A 9,690-nucleotide genomic window follows, 5' to 3' on the forward strand; every position below is an offset into this window, starting at 1 on the left:
TAACCTTGACTATTGATGCGTCGAAAGGTAAGCACTATAGTAATGATTACATTCTCTTGGGTTTCTTCTGAAAGATTAGTTACCTTTCGTATTTAAATAACGATAAGTGTTTGTGACAGGTGATCTGCTACAACTAGAAATAACTTTTTGGCTAGAAGGGATTATTGTACAATTTGTCTTTTATTTTATTTGTGTCATTTTAAAAATTGCTAAATTGCTCGAACTGCAGATGTCTGACAGATAATAAAACTAATGTGTCAACTAGCTGCCCACCAAAAAAGAAGTGTCGGTACTAAGCAGAAACAATGTCTAAAATCAAGCTTAGAAGACGTGACATGAAACAGTTACCAGTTCATAAAAAAGAGTCTCTTCTATCGCAGCGACGATTAAAAGAGCTTGAGGCAAAATATCAGCGCGTACTACTTGATTACACTGAAGAGTCATTGTTCAAAGCTGGGGCTAACTTGACTAAGCAAAGAACTCTGGTGATACCAGGGGCGGCCATTCCATAAAGTAAGTAAAGCAACCGTTTTTTGCCCCCTATTTTTGGGGCCCCATTTTTTGTTACACCTAATAAACTATGTATAACTTTTTTAAAAAGTTGTATAAAGTGAAATTTTTTGATTTTTTTCTTTAACAAAAATAGATAAGAAGGATTTGCCACTGCTATGAATTCTACCAAGGAAATTGCACTTGAAATGAATATCGAGCCCGAATTTCATAAGAAACGTGTGATATATAGGAAGTAACAAATTGATGCGAATGTTGATAATAAAATCTCAAAATCTTTCGAAGAGTACTTTAGAGTTGATTACTTTTATACATAATAGACAAGGCTATTTTTTCACTTCAAAATAGATTTGAACAATTAGCAGCATAAGAAAATATTTTTGGTTTTCTATTTGGCGGTAAAAACTAAGATCACTAGATGTTGAAATTTGAAAAATATTGTCTTAATCTTGAATGTTCTTTAAAGCATAATAATCAATTCGTATTTAATGGTTTAGATTTATTTTTTGACAAAAGTATTAAGAAAAATAGTACAATTAGAAGATAGCAGTTTAATTGATACGCTTAATAAAATAAAAAAATTTAATTCTTTTTCAAATGCCTAAATTGCTTGTGGAATAATGTTAATAACTCGTGTTATCGTTGCTTCAGTGGAATGAAGTTTTCAAAACTTACCTAAGATCAACAATGTCACAAAAAGGTTAAATGGATTAACTATATTATCAATTGAGAAATATTTATTAGGAGTTATTGATTATAAGAAAATTATTAATAAATTTGTATCTAAGAAAAGCTAAAAAAAAAATAGACTTCAAATAAATAATAATTGTTTTTAAAAAAATTAAGGCCCCTCATAAAATTTAACTTTAAGTCACAAAATCCGTCGGGCCGCCACTGGGTGATACGTGAGCCATCTTATGTTGGTAACGATACTATGAAACTAATATGTTTCGTCACTAATATATCTTCATTTGATTGGACAGCCGCTGACGCAAACAAAGAAAAGAATGTTATTGACTATTTCTCTATGTTTCAACTCGGTAGGTAACAGAAAATATATTGTTTCACTTTGAGTTTGTTGTGCTTTAATATATTTATTAATTATTTGTACATTAGGTTCGACATCTGCTATACCTTGTGAAAGACACGATGCTGAGCCGGCGGCCGTCAAAAATAAAGGTTTTCTTCAATTTTAATCTTATAAAAACATTCATTACTAATCTCTTCACAGCAATGATGCTATATGTTCTTTATCTTAAATGTGTCTATAAGCTGAAATACATGAATACTTTGTGCTCTTCCGTGATTTGCGTTGTACCTATTCGGGCTTCATTGTACGGTTTTAAACATGTTGACAATTTTGTTTATCAGCTCCCAGCCTTGAAGCTCATGGGACTAAATCGCGAGGTAATTTAAAAAAAGGGAAGAGTATATGTGGTGCCCCTACCATTCGTGAAACAGGTAAACTTAGCCTTTATATTATACTTTGTTGACAATGACATATATTGTTATATACAAATACAAAATCACATAATCTGGTCTTAAATACTGTATGCTAGCCTCAAGAAAAACTGTTGGTGCAACATATTTACATCTCAAATGTTACGGGGGTAGGATATTTACATCCGCTCTCAATCAAGAGAGAGAAAAAGAGAAGGGTCTTGCCAAACATCTGGATAGACTTTTTTTAGTTTCAAAAAATCAAAGCAATTACAGATACACCTTAAAATTGAAGCTAATTAGTTCCAATATGTGCCTAATATTTACGGGGGATATCCTGTTGGTTAACAAAATTGATTCAATATTATAACTTTTTCAGTATGTCCCCCTAACTGATTACATTAGTGATGTAGAATGATGTTGATGGTAACTAATGTATATTTTTTTGTTTTGATACAGACTTATGAAGAGGTAAGGAAATGAGTTTCAAGAACGGGAATACAGAGAAACTTCTTGAGTATGGTAACGTGCTTGTTCAAGAGGAACAGAATGTGAAGAGAACTCAGTTGGCTAACATGCATCTTAAAGACTCAGCACTTGGAGATGTTTAACATCAACCTGAAGTCTAAACAAGAGATTTGGATTTTCTTTTTCAAAAGCTTTGATTAATAATAAGTTCGAAGATTGGAATAGAATTTTAAAAATTTTGCATTAGTGTATGGATGCAGGGCAGAAAAGACAAAAATCTAACTGTCCTGTTGAAATTTCTATTGATTCAAGTACCAGAAAACTTATTCAACTTCCAAGAGTGATGATAAAACTTATATCTTCAGTCTTTTGAGATATTTTATGAGGGTAGCTGTAGAATGTCACTAGAACTTTGTAATATGTGAAATCAATTGCATTCCATTCATAAGCAAGTACAAACTCGAAATAATCTTTTGTTTCAGTTAAAATTGCAAGGATAATCAGTGTATAATAAACAACAAAGCTTTGCTTCCGTTGGGCCCGGGCTACACCCACTAGTTCTACAAATAATGAAATATCGAGGTAATTATGTACCACGCCTCTTAATAAGACAAATTCTCTGTGAAGTTATATTTTTTTGAGCTTCCCGTGGCTGAGTAATTCGTTGTAATATGATTCCGCACCAATGTTGTTTTTACTAATCCATCCCGTCCCAAAAAGAATGATGGGCTCGGAATACAAGAGTTTGAAGTGTAATTATCTGGATGATTTCGGACTTTCTTCAGAAAAAACTTAGTACCTATTTTAAACAAGTAGTAATGGATATTTGAAAGATTTTTGGAATTTATGATCTAAAACAAGTAGTAATAGGTATTTGTTTGGCTATTAATAATTTCATTGAGGGTAAAATAAGAAATTTAAATTTAGATTATTTCTAAATATAAAAAAAGTACCATTCTTTTTAGGATAACTGAAAAAGAAAATGCATCACATAAATTAGGATAGAGGGAGTATTAATAACAGTTTGTACGATTAGAAGTATTTGCAAAATGTTTGGAAAAAAATTTCTAAGCAAAGGAAAAAACGTTTTCTGTCATCCAACGCCTAAATTTATGTTTTTTGAGCTTTCCACGATGGAGTAATTCATTATAGAATGAACCTCATCTTAGGTATTGAGTGGTGTCTTCCCCTCCCTAATACCTAAACAGAGTTCCATCTATGGAGCCTAAAGCTTAAACAATGGCATGGCAGTAATCAGTAAGTTGGCCTAGTCTTTTGTCCGCCATTCGCCTTCTTCAATGGCCAAGTTGAAGCGTTCAACGATTCCTTGGCCGTACCCTTTTTGTAAGGTTGAGCTTGTTCAATTGCTAAAGCTATACTGCCTTACCCTTGTTCAAGAGAAAGCGAGGACTTTCTTTTAGCGTTGGGCTTTTCCAAATAAAATTTACAGATCAACTTTTTATACTTACAAAGCATTTGAAAAAACTCTTCCGTCAATGAAGTTATAAAGCTTTGCATGCTGCTTCAATTTGAATTGGTTTTTCAGGTTATATCAAAGACTTTCAAGTGCATGATCCTCATAAGAGTTGGCAAGATAACTGGAGTCCGAAACCTTTTTAATCATTTTTTAGACAAAAAATACTTTTGTATTACTTTAAAAAAAAAAAGTTACATAAATGATACTGCGTTTTACTTAAAAAATTGTTATTTTTGTAATTCGCAGTACTATATTGCGTTTTACTAAGATGCTGGGCTCAGCTATATTTTATTAAAGCTGTTCGCAGTATTATACTGCGTTTTACTTAAAACGCAGTATAATACTGCGTTTTACTTAAAACGCAGTATAATACTGCGAACAACTTCAATAAAATATAGCCCCTTCTTCTTCCTTGGACCACTGAACCGAAGAAAACCAACACCTTCTCATTCTGTTGGTCCCCCCCCCCCCCCTACTCAAAACTTCAAAAAAAAAAAATTCGGCCCCACCCATCACCTAAAGAGCAAGGAGTGTAGGTCCCACATACAAGACAAGCTTTGGATTCCTTCTTTCGGGTGCAAAAATTCGATTTCAATCAAATTTAAAAAACTTAAATCGAGGTATTTCAATTTTGTTAATGTCGAAACTCGTATAGTACATGCATATTTGTATTATTTAATGTATTTCCATGTTAATTTGTGTTATGTTTGTGTTTAAATTTGTATCTTATTTATATTCGGATTGATTTATTAGCTTTGGGACAAAAAATTGTTAAAATTTGATAAATTATTTGTATTGTTAAAAAATTAATATTATTTATTTTGTTTGTTGTTCATATTTGTATTTAATGTTAGTTGTTTTTATATGTAATAGTGACATTTTAGCGTAGTAAAATAAATAGCCTTTTAGCGTAGTAAAATATAGAGCCTTTTAGTGTAGTAAAATATAGAGCCTGTTAGTGTAGTAAAATATAGAGCCTGTTAGTGTTGTAAAATATAGAGCCTTTTAGCGTAGTAAAATGTAGAGCCTTTTAGCGTAGAGTCTATGTAGTTTAAGTATGTAGTAACTGCAAACTCTATCCAATTACACTTTACAAAATTAATTATTTAATTATAACAATAAACTTACAAAAGTAACAAATTCCTATATGTTGTAAAATTAACTCAAATATCGAGCCTGGAACCCATACATAATTATTCAGTCCAATTTTAAACATAATTAATTATTTAATTTATTAAGCTAGCACACACAATTCTAAAAATGTTAAAATTGACACGCATAATAATTAAGGATAACTCGGTGCCACCGGGCCTCAAAAATCGAGCATGAAACCCATACATAATTATTCAGTCCAATTGTAAACATAATTAATTATTTAATTTATTAAGCTAGCACACACAATTGTAAAAATGTTAAAATTGACACGAATAATAATTAAGGATAACTCGGTGCTACCGGGCCTCAAAAAATGAGCCTGGAACACATACATAATTATTCAGTCCAATTGTAAACATAATTAATTATTTAATTTACTAAGCTAGCACATACAATTCTAAAAATATTAAAATTGACACGAATAATAATTAAGGATAACTCGGTGCTACCATCGGGGTAGGGGTGTCTCACAAGGCAGGGGTAGGGCACGAGGGAGGGGTGCCCCACGAGGTAGGGGTGCTCCACGGGGTCGCGGGGGACGTCGAGGAGGTGGTCCCCAGCAAGGGGGCGTTGAGGCACCTGTCGACCCGCCTGTTGAGGGACATGATGAGGACTTTGGAGTTGTGGTGCTTGAAGATGATCAGCCGGGTTATATACCTCGGGAAGATGAGCCTTCCAGCAGCATGCCTTCGTACAGCCTTCAGCTATCTCTGACAGCATCGCAGGTCACCCCGTCAGGAGCATTGTCGATCAGGGGTACATTCGACGGGGATGTAGACCAGTACTTTGCATGCCCATCTACCGCAGCTGAGGATCGGCCCACCCGGGACGTGGATGGTGGGCACAGGTTGAGTTATGCCTCATCCCCGGCGGTTGATGTGGATCTATCACAGGCGCAGGTATGTTTGTATTACTTTAAAATTTCAATTTGTTTTTTTTCCTTAATGAGCTGCCATTAATTAATTTTTAACTTTCTTATGAAGGCATCGTCCCAGCCCATCTTTGAGGCCACTACATGCTTTGATGAGGACACCACTGATGCGTATATTCAGGAGGCCGACGAGACCACGGTAAGAAAATATTTTTTGACTTAACACGTACAATACAAATATACTTTGTCACATGCTAAGTTTAGTACTTGTTTTGTAGGTTGCTGACGACCCGACGGCCTATTCTTCAGATCCTGCCAGTTGTGGTGTTGATGCTGCTGCACATCCTCACATAAAGAGGTGGCTTGATGATGATGATCCAGATAGTGTACCCGAGCGACAGGGGATGCGATTCAGGCCAACAGCAACACTGAAGCACACAGGCTGCGGGACTCACTGATTTACTTAGGTTTTTAGTTTGTGTAAATAGTGCATTATATATATAATGATAACAATTATCTTTTAACAACATTTATATTTTAATTGCATTTGAACAGCAGTTTTACTTAAACAGTACACAAGAAACACAAACATTGCAAAACGTAGTACTATACTAGAACTAAAACCATCACTGCACAAAGGATAGCAGTACACAGAAAAACAAACAATAGAACTAAAATCATCATTGCACAAAAGATAACTAAAACCAGCTTTTTCACATGGTTTTCATCTTTTTCAGAACGACAAGACAACTCCATAAAACGTAGTACTATACTAGATGTGTTAAATTTTTCTGCGATAAACCAGTTTTTTCACATGGTTTTCATCTTTTTCAGAACGACAAGACAACTCCATAAAACGTAGTACTATACTACGCTTTATGTATTTTGTCTCGCCTATAAATAACGACATCATTATAGTTATTTTGTGTGCTCAAAAATTAGTAAAAGCAAATATTTCATTAAAAGTAAGGTATTTTTTTACTAAAAGCAAATATTTCATCAAATGGCTCAACCTCTTCGTGCACCAAAGTGCAACTGTGAAAAAGAATGCTCGATGCAAAATTGTTGGGATGATGGTGAAGTTGGACGCCGCTACTGGTGCTGTATGAACCAGTTATACAAGGTTTCCGGCGAACCTATTTGTGATTTTCAAGAATGGGTTGATGAACCATGTTATCAGGAATGCTACAGAGAACAACTGCAGTTTCTTCATAATATGTGTTTATGCCAATGGGAAACACAAAGAGAAAGCGATAGAATTATTGTAGAAATGAGGGCGAAACTGAAGGAGGTGGGAGAAGAAAAATGGAAAGCATAATGGAATTGTGAAGCACAAAAGGAACGAAAAGAAAAATTTAAACGGGAACTTGCGGAGGTGAAGGCGAAACTGAAAGAGGTAGAAGAAGAAAAAGAACGAATGGAAGAACGATTTAAGTAGTTGGAGCGGAGAATAAATGACAACTGGGACTAAATATTTGCTTGTATGTGTTTAGTGTATTTTTCATATTTCATGTATTTTTATTATGTTGGCCTGTTATGTTTGTGTTTGAGCTTTAGTAATGCTTTATTTTAATTGAAGTGCAAGTTAAGTTTAAGTGCTTGTATTGTTATATGAAACTATCAAACCACGCTTTACATTTCCTACAATTAAACAGCTTTTTCTTCACTCATTTCAAATTGTGGAACACAATTTTATTTGATATATATTGCAACATACACAACTAAAAACATGTATTACAAAAAACAATACCAAAATAAAAGACTAGGGGTATCCTTGATAGTTGGGTACATTCGACGAACTTGCACCAGGAGCCGGATTACCACCGCCATGCACACCATCTGAAGGACATTTACGACGGTCGTGTCCTGTTTGCGAGCATATGCCACATTTACGCACATAAACGGTGTCACCAACATCCATTTGGTTCTGTATACGCGTTCTCTTTTGCACTTGCAGCTTGCGCAAATAGTCCTTGTTACATACCATCTTAAAAGATTCTGGCGGCCAATAATGCACAGCACCTAATGGCTGCAACTTCCCACTATACGTGTCTATGTATGCAGCAACACTGTATTGCCTATCAATATAGTTTGTTGCCCTATATCCAACTTGTTGAAAACACTTCAACGCATGTGCGCATGGCATGTGGTAGATGGTCCATTTCCCACATGAACATAACCTTCTATTTTCATTCACCATCTGTAGATTATTCCCACGGTGTCCGCGGATAGCGGTCTTAACTTCAAAAACACCCCGTTCATGATCGTACTGAAGAAATGAATGCCATTGTGCTCGCCTCCTGGACCTTTCAAATCTTCTCATGGGTATTGGCATAAATTGAACACCCCGGTCCATCAATGCTGATGCAGCTACATGTCTTTCAACAAACCTCTCTGCACTCTGTTTGAATGTCATGCGGACCATGGCAGTGACAGGCAGTCCATGGGCAGACTTCAACAAGCCGTTGAATGACTCCGACACGTTTGTAGTGAGGGCTCCCCATCGTCTGCCGCCATCAGCATGCAATGTCCACATGTGAAGCTCATGCCCCATCAACCAAGTATAGGCTCGTGGTTCTAACTGCTGGATCGTTTCCATGCGCCACGTGAATTTGCACTGCCGGTGCTCAGTTGCAGCCAGCCACATTAAGTCATACAATGCCTTGTCAGGATATTTCTTCTGGAAATTGGCCTTCAGGTGACGCACACAGTAACGGTGGTATGCATATGGTTCCCGCCATTCAGGCAAGTGACGTACAGAACTTAAAATACCACCATGCCGATCAGATATTAGACAAATACCTTAACGCTGTTTGACAACGTGCTACTTCAAGTGGTTCAAAAAAAGCGTCCATGTCTCTTCATTTTCGTTGGCACATATGGCAAAAGCTAGTGGAAATATTTACCCGTTGGCATCTACTGCAACTGCATTCAAAAGCTTAATATCATACTTTCCATAGACATGAGTACCGTCTATGGAAATAACAGGACGACAATGCACAAAACCATCAATTGCTGGTTTAAATGACCAGAACACATAGTTGAAAATATATTCGGGTCTGTCCGGACTCCGCTCACGCCTCCATTCAACAATAGTCCTGGGGTTAAAGTGTTGCAGTGCGGCCATGTACCTGGGCAGATTTGAAAAAGACTTATCTCAGTCGCCATAAATAAGTTCAAAGGCACGTTTGCGACCGAGATATGCCTTTCTTTTGGTTATAGTACAACCATACTCCTGGTGGACGGCTGTAATACACTCTTTAATCTTGAACCTAATGGACACTTCCAAATATGGAATCAAGACAAGAGAAATCAAGTCCACATCCAAGTTGAAGTGATTCTCATTGTATGTGTCCATTTCACATCTGTGCTCGCTAATAAATTTACCCACTTTCCACAAACCTGATTTCTTCTTGGTGGCACGCAACATCCAGTGACAACCCATAAAGTCTCTATGGCATACAGCCTTGTATTTCTCCCTAGTTGATTCACTTACCGTCATCTCACGACACTCTCTTATACTGTAGATTTTTACAGCCCTAATTAGGCGAGCTTTATCGGGGAAATACATGCCCTTTGTCAGAACAGCTGGTCTAGAATGATCCCACATCGCTGACCGAAATTTATCATCATCCCTTGTGAGTGCATCCACGTTTGGCATGCTTGGCAAATTATCAAGGTAGGGAATATTCCGCTCATGAAATGGCACGTGGGACTCGTACACTCTTGGTCTAGCTAGAGGCGGAGGAACATGCTCCCTCGTCAACTC

The 9,690-nt window shown here is 36.2% G+C and overlaps 1 long non-coding RNA gene across 1 annotated transcript; it reads left to right on the plus strand.

Annotated features, from left to right (window-relative positions):
* Window positions 1-1,493: 1,493 nt before the first annotated feature.
* On the plus strand, window positions 1,494-2,731 carry LOC142174146 (uncharacterized). Its single transcript, XR_012703478.1, has 4 exons — window positions 1,494-1,550; window positions 1,627-1,689; window positions 1,882-1,971; window positions 2,410-2,731. It is a non-coding gene; the product is annotated as an uncharacterized LOC142174146 (long non-coding RNA).
* The last annotated feature ends 6,959 nt before the right edge of the window (window positions 2,732-9,690 follow it).

Source organism: Nicotiana tabacum, chromosome 20 (assembly GCF_000715075.1).
Source record: "Nicotiana tabacum cultivar K326 chromosome 20, ASM71507v2, whole genome shotgun sequence".
In the NCBI taxonomy this organism is placed as follows: Eukaryota; Viridiplantae; Streptophyta; class Magnoliopsida; order Solanales; family Solanaceae; genus Nicotiana; species Nicotiana tabacum.